The 9,055-nt window shown below is 38.6% G+C and overlaps 1 long non-coding RNA gene across 1 annotated transcript in view; it reads left to right on the top strand.

Moving 5' to 3' along the window:
- The first annotated feature begins 339 nt into the window (after positions 1–339).
- The window catches only part of LOC134432079 (uncharacterized), a 34,291-nt gene continuing 25,575 nt past the window's right edge, over positions 340–9,055 (top strand). Inside the window, exon 1 of the long non-coding RNA XR_010031214.1 lies at positions 340–413. This is a non-coding gene — a long non-coding RNA (uncharacterized LOC134432079). The remainder of the gene's footprint in view (positions 414–9,055) is intronic.

Below are 9,055 nucleotides of genomic sequence, written 5' to 3'. Positions count from 1 at the left end.
AATTTGGAGATGGTTGGCTGGTAAGTGAGCGGGTGCTGCTCTTAAATGCAGTTTGTCTCCTATTCTTTACATGACCAGCACAATTCATGCTGCTGTTTGAAAAAAGGCTTTCAGACCTGTTATAGTATGTTCTGCATAATGCATTTCCTGATAATTCAAAACAGGTGTAGAATGGTTTCTCCTTTTTCATGGTGATTTTATTCCTTAACCTCATTATTTTCTAGTTTTCTGTTTCTTTTTTTCTTTTTTTGGGGTGGGGGGTGGTGGTGTGTAGGGGAGGGAGGCAGGCTTGGGAGAGTAGCTTTGGCTACAGGAATACAGTTCTTTGCCAGTGCTGGGCTATTTTGTATGTTGAGGGAGGAAAGATCAACAAATAGACCTTCTGTATTGATTCCCAAAAGAACTGAGAGGAAGTAAGTACTCCAAAACGTATTCTTCCTGCATCTCTTTGCAAAGGTCTGGGGGAGGTGATGAAGTCTGCTTTTTAAATGTAATAACAGTTTTAAAAATGGTAATTTAGGAACATAAAATACTGAAACTGATGAACAAGCTAAAATGACTGTTCTGACATAGACAATTTATCATTAATATATTTTTACTACTAGAAATACACCAGAATGTTGTATGATTCACAGCTACTGTATGAGCGGCTACACTATATAAACTAGACTAGATGAGATTGTAGATGAGAAAACTATATAAATTGCTAGATGAGAATGTCAAGCAGTTCCCTCTTCCAGCATCTACAGTAAAAATGGTCTTTCCATCTCAGGTTTCAGTGTTCTTATAATCTTCCTGCTTCCTGCTTCCTGTTCTTATAATTCTCCTGCTAAAAATGAAGCTAAATAGCTGATCTTTTCTTAGACTTCTGGTTATGAGACAGCACCAAGCTGTACTTGACTCGTGTTTTCTGAACTAATCAGTTACTGGCCAATACAAAACATTTTCAAAGTGTACCCTGAGAAAGAGACACTTTATTTTTGAGATTAAATTTTCATCCTATGAAATCACATTGCAGTTAACTACTGACTTTCAAAGTAAATTGTTTTCAAAGCATAAGGTAAAATTCTTTCAGGTTTTACAATTGCATCTGACCTGCATTGACAAGGCTTTAGTGCCATATTTTCATGTTTTGGTCATTCTCTTATATTAAAAACCATTCAAACAGAAGTGAATTCAACTACAGTCTTCATTGTGTAGCTGAAGTGGCAAGGGATCAAGAAGCAGAACTGTTACTAGGAGATCTGAGAAACAGTAATTCACAGTAGCCCCAAAGCCTTTCTGAGTCTGCCTCTGCCAACACTAGTAGGTTTCAAATGAAAAACCTCAGAGCCACTGTTTTACAAATGCCGACTTCTTAGCTGTGTTACCCCACACTGGTTGATCTGGCCAAGAAAATGATTGTCCTTATTTTTCAATTTTGTCAGGCATTACTAGTGTGCATCACCTTGGTAAAAGTGTGATTCATGATTTGCCCTATTTAAGACTGAAGTAATAGCAGAATTTAAAATATTTGTGTTCTAATGCATGTGGAAGCACAGCATTCAAACCCAAGGAAACTGATAATGGCAGTACCACTACCTTAAGCAGTAGTGGTATTTCCTGTTTTACATGTTGCTGAAATTTACAGTTCAGCAGTAGAATGCAGAGGATTGTGAGGCAGATCTTCCATTAAGGACAACAGAGTTCATTACCACCGTATTTTTAATAGAAGTCACCTTGTTAATATTGTTATTTTCTTTGTGCAAGACAAAAACAGTCTAAATGCCAGCAAGAAGGTCACTGTTCCTAACCACAGAAAAGGACGGTGCTGTATCCCAAAGGAGGAGGGGACTGGGTAAAAAGCATTTGAGGTGTCACTATTATATCTCAGGTTATAACTGATATTGCAATCTCTCTGTCTTAATCCCCTCAAAACTACCTTCATCAGAATGCCTTCTGCTCTCAATGACAGTTAAGTAACTCATATAGTAGATTTATGTAAAAAAATATTGACCATTTATAAATTAACAATTCAGCGTACAGCTGATAACCTTCTTTGTTTCCCACTCTGATAAGGTGTATAACAGTGCAATTATACTAGTATATGTGATGCAAGTGCAAGTATACCAGTATATATAATTATACTAGTATAATTGCTGATCTCCTGTCAGCATTAGATAAACAGCAGCTCCCCTTTGTTTGTTGGTGATGATGCCACAAAACTGCCCACAGATTAGCTAGTTTGGGTAGGAGTGGGAGAATCACTGTCAGCAATCTACCTTATCCTTATTGTTAATAAATACATAATTATTAGAGCTATTAAAGAGAAAACACCTTCACTTGTGTTTATTGAATGATTAAGGTTCTGTATTCAGAAATTGGAAGTTACTGAAATGTTATTCCAACAGAGTTTGTTTAGATGTTTGTTTAAGGTCAGACATTATAGGAAAGTACAACGAAGGATAGAGAGACTTGGATTTCAGGCAAGAAAGAATGGGGTTTATAGTGCATGTTTTTGTCTGGCATGCTCTCCCCCGTGGAACATTATACTTTTTGTGGATCGTAGTACATTTTAAATTTTAAGGGGAAGCATAAAGAGTAAAAGTTATTCTGGGTTAAATTACTAGAAACGGAGTGTCTATTGTGTCTCTAATTTCATAACCAGAATCTATTGCTCAGCTGATTCCTTCCATTTTCGTGGTTGTCATGTATTTGCACGGGTAGTTCATAAACTTCAGCAATCCAGCATGGTAAATTCCTGGCCCTATGAAATTCAATTTGAAAGTCAACTTCAAGCCATACTACTTTGTTTACTACTACTACTTTGCCAAATGGAAGATGAAAAATTCTGAGAAAGATATAGGTTAATCTTTCTAAATAAAAAGAGATCATCATCATGAATTAAAAAATTGAACAGGATGAAAAGACAAAACAGAACACAATTATAGCATCTGTTTTACCATAGAAATACCATGTCCTGCTATAAAGACTACAGGACTGAAGCCCGAGAGATGCAAATTTCAGTGCAAAGCTAAATATACTGTCACTTGTGTTTGCAGAAAGTTTATAGTAAGAATACAGTGTAACTGTGTTTCTAAACTGCTAATTCAAGGCCACAAAGCTTAAATATGTTTTGAGTAATCAATATGAAAGCTGTGTAAAGTTGAGCTCTTTTTCCTGATCTTTGCCACATATCAGAAATTACTGTAGCAGACTTAAGACAATTATATGTAGCTTAAATACTAAAATTAAAGCAAAACCACAGCTAAATATGTGTAATAAGACAAAACACATTAATCTGCTAGTTGTTTTATAACAAACCCTATTTTTTTAATGCTTCTTTAAGGAAAATTACATCATGGCCTTGAGCACATCAGCAGGTTCTAATTGCCATGAGAAACCTGTAACCCTCTTTCTCTTTATACTTCTTGTGTGAACTCTTCCCCTCACTGAGTGGTTCACTGCTTTTATTTAAGGCTAAATCACTTTCCCTTGCCAAAATGCAACCCTTGCTGCTCACTGGCATGTTAATTTGTGCCTTGGTACTCCAAATGTATGTAATGAGTCCCTCAAAAATGTATCTAAACTTTTAAATAAAAATAAATGTAAATTCTCTGCATTTCTTGTGTATATTTCACAGTCATACTAACTTAAATTGAACAAATTTTCTTAAGTATAACAAATAGCTTAATGAAGACTCATGGAAAAGGTCTGTGGTAGATAATTTTTCTGTTTCTCTGAAGAAAAGCAAAAGCTGCATTTAGAAAGGGAAGATCAGGTTTACTGCAGTAGAGTTTGCCTAAGTACAGTACAATTAGAAGACTGACAACTACTAATTTGATAGCAAATTTCAGTTGCCTTCTAGCATGCATGAATCTGCTGTTAAACTCAGCAATTCTTTGGGATCTGAATTTCTATCAATAATAATTTCTGCATTACAGTAAAGGCAGATAAATTTCTAATTTTAAACTTCTTTTTTTACAATTAGGATCATATATGAAACTTTGTAACACAATGCTGGCACACATTTTATCTGTGTCCACAGTTAAAACCTTCTAAATGTATTCAATTTTATATAGTACACATATACCTAAACATTGCCAAACACCTCGTCTATTAAAACTAAATTCCAAAAAATATTTGGGGTTGAAGTTCTTTCCAGCTTATTGGCAGTGACTTGTTATGTTTCATTTGAACAATAAAAGTACAAAATTACTTTATTTCAAAAAGTCAACTAAAGTCAACTAAAAAAAGTCAACTAATATGTCAAAATCTGTCCTGAGTGACACATTCACAAGACGCTTTGCTTTGCTTTGCTTTGCTTTGCTTTGCTTTGCTTTGCTTTGCTTTGCTTTGCTTTGGAATTCAATCCCAATCCTCTAAAGTATTTATTCTCTGATAGATATGGAAAACTGTTAGAATCTCACTGTTTAGCTGTGAGAATGCACACATATATCAGACATGCCATGGAGCTTCAATTCTGCACTAGAAAAAGGAGAGGAATGTATGTAGGAATCTGGGAATCATAAGTTAGAATTATGGATTTGCCTGGTATTTGCTAAGTAATTTTTCTGTCTGTAGTTTATTTAAAATGTACACAATGAGCTTTGTGTCTACTTTTATGAAACAGATTCAGAACAGACTGTGTTATTGCAAGCTATACAAATGCGGGCAATGTCACTGTTTACAGTACCACACCTTCAACCATCCTGCTTTTTTACAATTCTAGCATGAGGAGTAGGTATGGATTTTCACCAAATAAGTATGTTTGGAGCATGATACATACTCCATTTTATATCTTGGAAAGGTGTATATGTATGAATACAATGAGAGTTAAGGAACTGAATTTATGGTTATAGTACAGACAGTGATGCTGTCATCACGGGTTTGCACAGATTCTGACTGTTGTCAGAATGAATTTTTCAGTTACCTCCAAAAAAGTACATAATACTGAAAACACTGGACACAGAATGAAGGAGGCATTGTAGAACTCTTACAGTAATATAATATCTACCAACAAAGAGATCACTCAAGGCTGATATTTGACGATTTATCTCAGTGTCCTTCTGAAAGGAAAATTTCATAAGAAAAAATGTTCCATTCTCACCCAAAATATTTATATCCCATTTCCATGTCCTTGAGGCTCCTCCCAAAAGCATTTTTCCCTGGTATAAATTCCTCTTACAGAATAGGTCCACCGGCAATTATCATAGAGTAGCTGAGGTGGGAAGAGACTTCCAGAAATCACTTAGTCAGCTCTGTTCTCCAAGGCAGGCTGAACACAAGTTTTACTCAAAAAATTTTACACTATTTTTTGTTATGAACACCATCACTTTTTGGCTAATTCACAGCTGACTTGGAGATCCATCGGACCATCAGTAAATCTTAAGAGTTCTTCTTTTCATCTAATGCAAGATAAGGTTCAGTCTCCAAGGGTAACATTTCTTCCCACATCTCCTGAGAGGATGGACAGCAGGACAGGAACTGAGGGAACAAAGTCCTTCCCACTGCAATTAAAGATCAGATTCATGTCAACTTAAGGAACATGAGTGTACAGAGGTCTGTTGGGCCCAATGAGTTGCAAACCAGAGTCCTAACGGAATGGCTGATGTATTTACCAAGCTGTTCTCCATTATATTTGAAAATGCCTTGGAAGTCAGGTAAAATCCTAGGTAATAGGAAAGGCGAAAACATTGTACCCATCTTCAAAAAAGGTAAAAATGAGATCTCTGGGAAGTACCAGCTTGTCAGCCTCACCTCCGTGTCTGGGATGATCATGGAATAGACCCTCCCAGAATCTATGTTAAGGCACACATAGGACAGAGAGGTGATTTGGGACAGCCAGCACAGCTGCACCAAGGACAGATCCTGCCAGACCAAGCCAGTGACCTTCTGGGATGGGTGACTGCATCGGTGGGGCAAGGGAAGGGCAAAAGTTGTCATATATCCAGACTTCTGTAAAGCCTTTGACACAGGCTCCCACAAGATCCTCTTTCGAGAATGGAAGGAGATGAATTTGTTGAGTGGATTGTTAGGTGGATGAGAAATTGGTTGGATGGTGGCATCCAAAGGGTTGTGGTCAATGTGACAAGTGGTGTGCCTCAGAGGTCCATATGGGGACCAGTGCTATTTAATATTTTCGTTATGACATAGACAAACGGATTGAATGCATCCTCAGCAAATTTGCAGGTGACACCAAGCTGAGTGATGCAGTTGCCACACCTGAAACATTGGATGCCATCCAAAAGGCTCTGGAAAAGCTTGAGAAGTGGATCCTTAGGAATCTCACAAGGTTTAGCAAAGAATACTGGTTTTGGCTGGTGTAGAGTAAACCTCCACAGCAGCTGCTTTGTGCCTGTGTTTTGGATTTGTGGTGAGCACAGAGTTGATAATACAGAGATGTTTTTGTTACTGCTGAGCAGGGCTTGCACAGAGCCAAGGCCTTTTCTGCTTTTGGCATTGCTGCACTGGGGAGGAGACTGGGGGTGCTCAGGATGTCAGGAGGAGATGCAGCCAGGACGGGTGACCCAAACCGACCAAAGGGATAATCCAGACCATGTGACATCGTGCTCAGTGTGCACGTGGGTTGGAGCTCTCCTGGAGCTGGCTGAACACCTGCCTGTACACGGGGAGCACTGAACTAATCACAGGTTCTACTTTCTCTTGTGTTTGGCTTCTGCTCTCCCTTTTAACTGCTCTTATCTCAGCCCCTGAGCTCTTCAGCTTTTACCCTTCTGATTCCAAACCCAGCCCTGCTAATGAGAGTGAGTGAGAGGCTATTGGGGTTTGGCTGCTATTTGGGATCAAACTATGACGCAAGACCAAGTGCAAGGTGCTGCATCTGGATTGGGGCAACCCCCAGTACAAGCACAGGCTGGGGATGACCAGATCAGAGTAGCCCTGCTGAAAATGATTTGGGTGTGTTGGGAGATGAGAGGCTGGACCTGCCCCAGCCAGTCCAGAAGGCCAAACGTGTCCTGGGCTGCATCCAGAGCAGGGTGGGCAGCAGGGCAGGGAGGGGATTCTGCCCCTCTGCCCTGCTCTGCTGAGACCCCACCTGCAGGGCTGCATCAGCTCTGGGCTCCCAGCACAGCAAGGACATGGAACAAGGACATGGAGTGAGTCCAGAGGAGGCCACCAAGATGATCAGAGGGATGGAGCACCTCTCCTATGAGAAAGCTGAGACAACTGAGTTTGTTCAGCCAAGAAAGGATGCACCTTCAGGGAGACCTAATTGCAACCTTCTAGTACCTGAAGGGAGCCTACAGGAAACATGGAGAGATTTTATTTTTTTTAAGAACATATAGTGACAGGACAAAGGGCAATAGCTTCAAATTGAAAACCAGTAGGTTTCGATTGGATATCAGGAAAAAATTCTTTCGTGTTTTTTCTCTCAAATGTCAATCGTTTTTCTAGACTTCATTGCCCCATTATTTGTGTACTTCTTATATTTAGTCTCTGTAAAACTCATCCCTTTGTCAATAAAGCGGCAGGAAAGTTGGATTAACTAACAATTTTGTTTCTTCCATCAATTCCTGCTAATTGCTTTTATTACTTGCCTTTACACCAGGCTTGATGCAAACAACTTCACCAGAACACTGAAAATCTTGTGGCTTTCTCTTTGTAAATATTTTTTATGAGAAAGCAGTGAAAATGTCAGGTTTGCTGTTATAGAGCCCAGAAAGGTTGTCTTAATGTTTAGGGAAAAGTCATGTCTATATTTGGCCCAAACTTCAATATATATAAAAGAAAAAAATATTGATTGCAGGAAATTAATTTTTCTGATAGTAATTTTTGCAGCTTGTGAAATTTAGGCAACACTTACAGCTAGGTCTATCTGATCTATATGTTACAATGCCTAGTGTATATTCTGATTTCTTTAACAAAATCATAGTTTATTCATTATTTTCACTGTTGCAGTGGAGAATGGAGTAGATCCTTACACAACAGACTTGAATTCACTCTAGTGAAATGCTTTTACTGAGATCATTCAAATATTGGGAAGATAATTATTGCAAGAACTAGGTCAGAAACAATCAGGTAAAATGACACTAACTTTTAAATATTACTGTTAATCATATTGCAATCTTCCAAATGACCTCCTACTCTCCGTATACAATTTTCTGATTTGAAATGGCCTGCGTGTTTTGATTTGAGTTTTCTGGAGATCAAGAGGCAATCTTTCACTTCTGATGACATTTCTTCTGACTCTGAATATGTTTTCTCTTGCCCTCAAGCCTATATGTAATCCTGAAAACATTGTGCCTTGAGGTTAAATCAACAGGATTTATTTCTTCTTTTATATTGTTCATCTGTGTGTTCATGTACGTTCTATTGCATCCTTTCACTCTTTGGATGAAGTGCTCTCTGAGTTCCAAGACACAGAAACTCCCTTTGAATCATAGGATCACAAGATACTTTAAGTTGGAAAGAGCTGCTGGAGGTCATTTTGTCAAACCACCTGTTCAAAGAAGCTTACCTTCAGCATAAGGTGAGGTTGCACAGAGCCAGGTTCTACTGAATCTAGAAAAATTTAGAAGATTAATACTTTGTATTCTGCTCCTATTCCTGTATCATCTGTGTTTTTCTTTTTCTTTACAGGCAGTGAAAATTCATAACTTGTTAGTTCTGCCTATTGTTCTTCTGATGTGGATCTCTAAGGAAAGTTTGGTTCCATCTTCTCAGCAATCCCCCTGTAGGCAGGTGAAGAGTTTCCTTCTTCCTCCTCAGGTGCTCCATCCTCCTCACTTTCTCTTGCCTCTGCTCAGCCTTGCTCTAGTAGGTGTGGGAAACTCCAAAACTGAGCACAGAACTACTGTGTCATGGATGGATTGATGTGCTGCACTTGTAACAGAGATGTAGCAATGTGGTTTTGGGTCTAAACCAGTGATTTACCAAAGTTTCATAGTAAATGTGAGAGTTATTAAATCAGAAGTGGTGGCAAGGAGTTCTTGATTGCTTCTGCATAAAGGACAGGGTCAGGCAGAACTATCAGACTCAGAGGTTCAGAAAGGACCCTGCTGCTTTCTAAACCTCTTTCATGAGGGGAGCTCACATGCTGCTGCATCCAGAC

Source organism: Melospiza melodia, chromosome Z (genome assembly GCF_035770615.1).
Source record: "Melospiza melodia melodia isolate bMelMel2 chromosome Z, bMelMel2.pri, whole genome shotgun sequence".
Taxonomy (NCBI): Eukaryota; Metazoa; Chordata; class Aves; order Passeriformes; family Passerellidae; genus Melospiza; species Melospiza melodia.
Note: the sequence above shows the minus strand (reverse complement) of the source record. Positions and strands in the feature narration are given on the sequence as shown.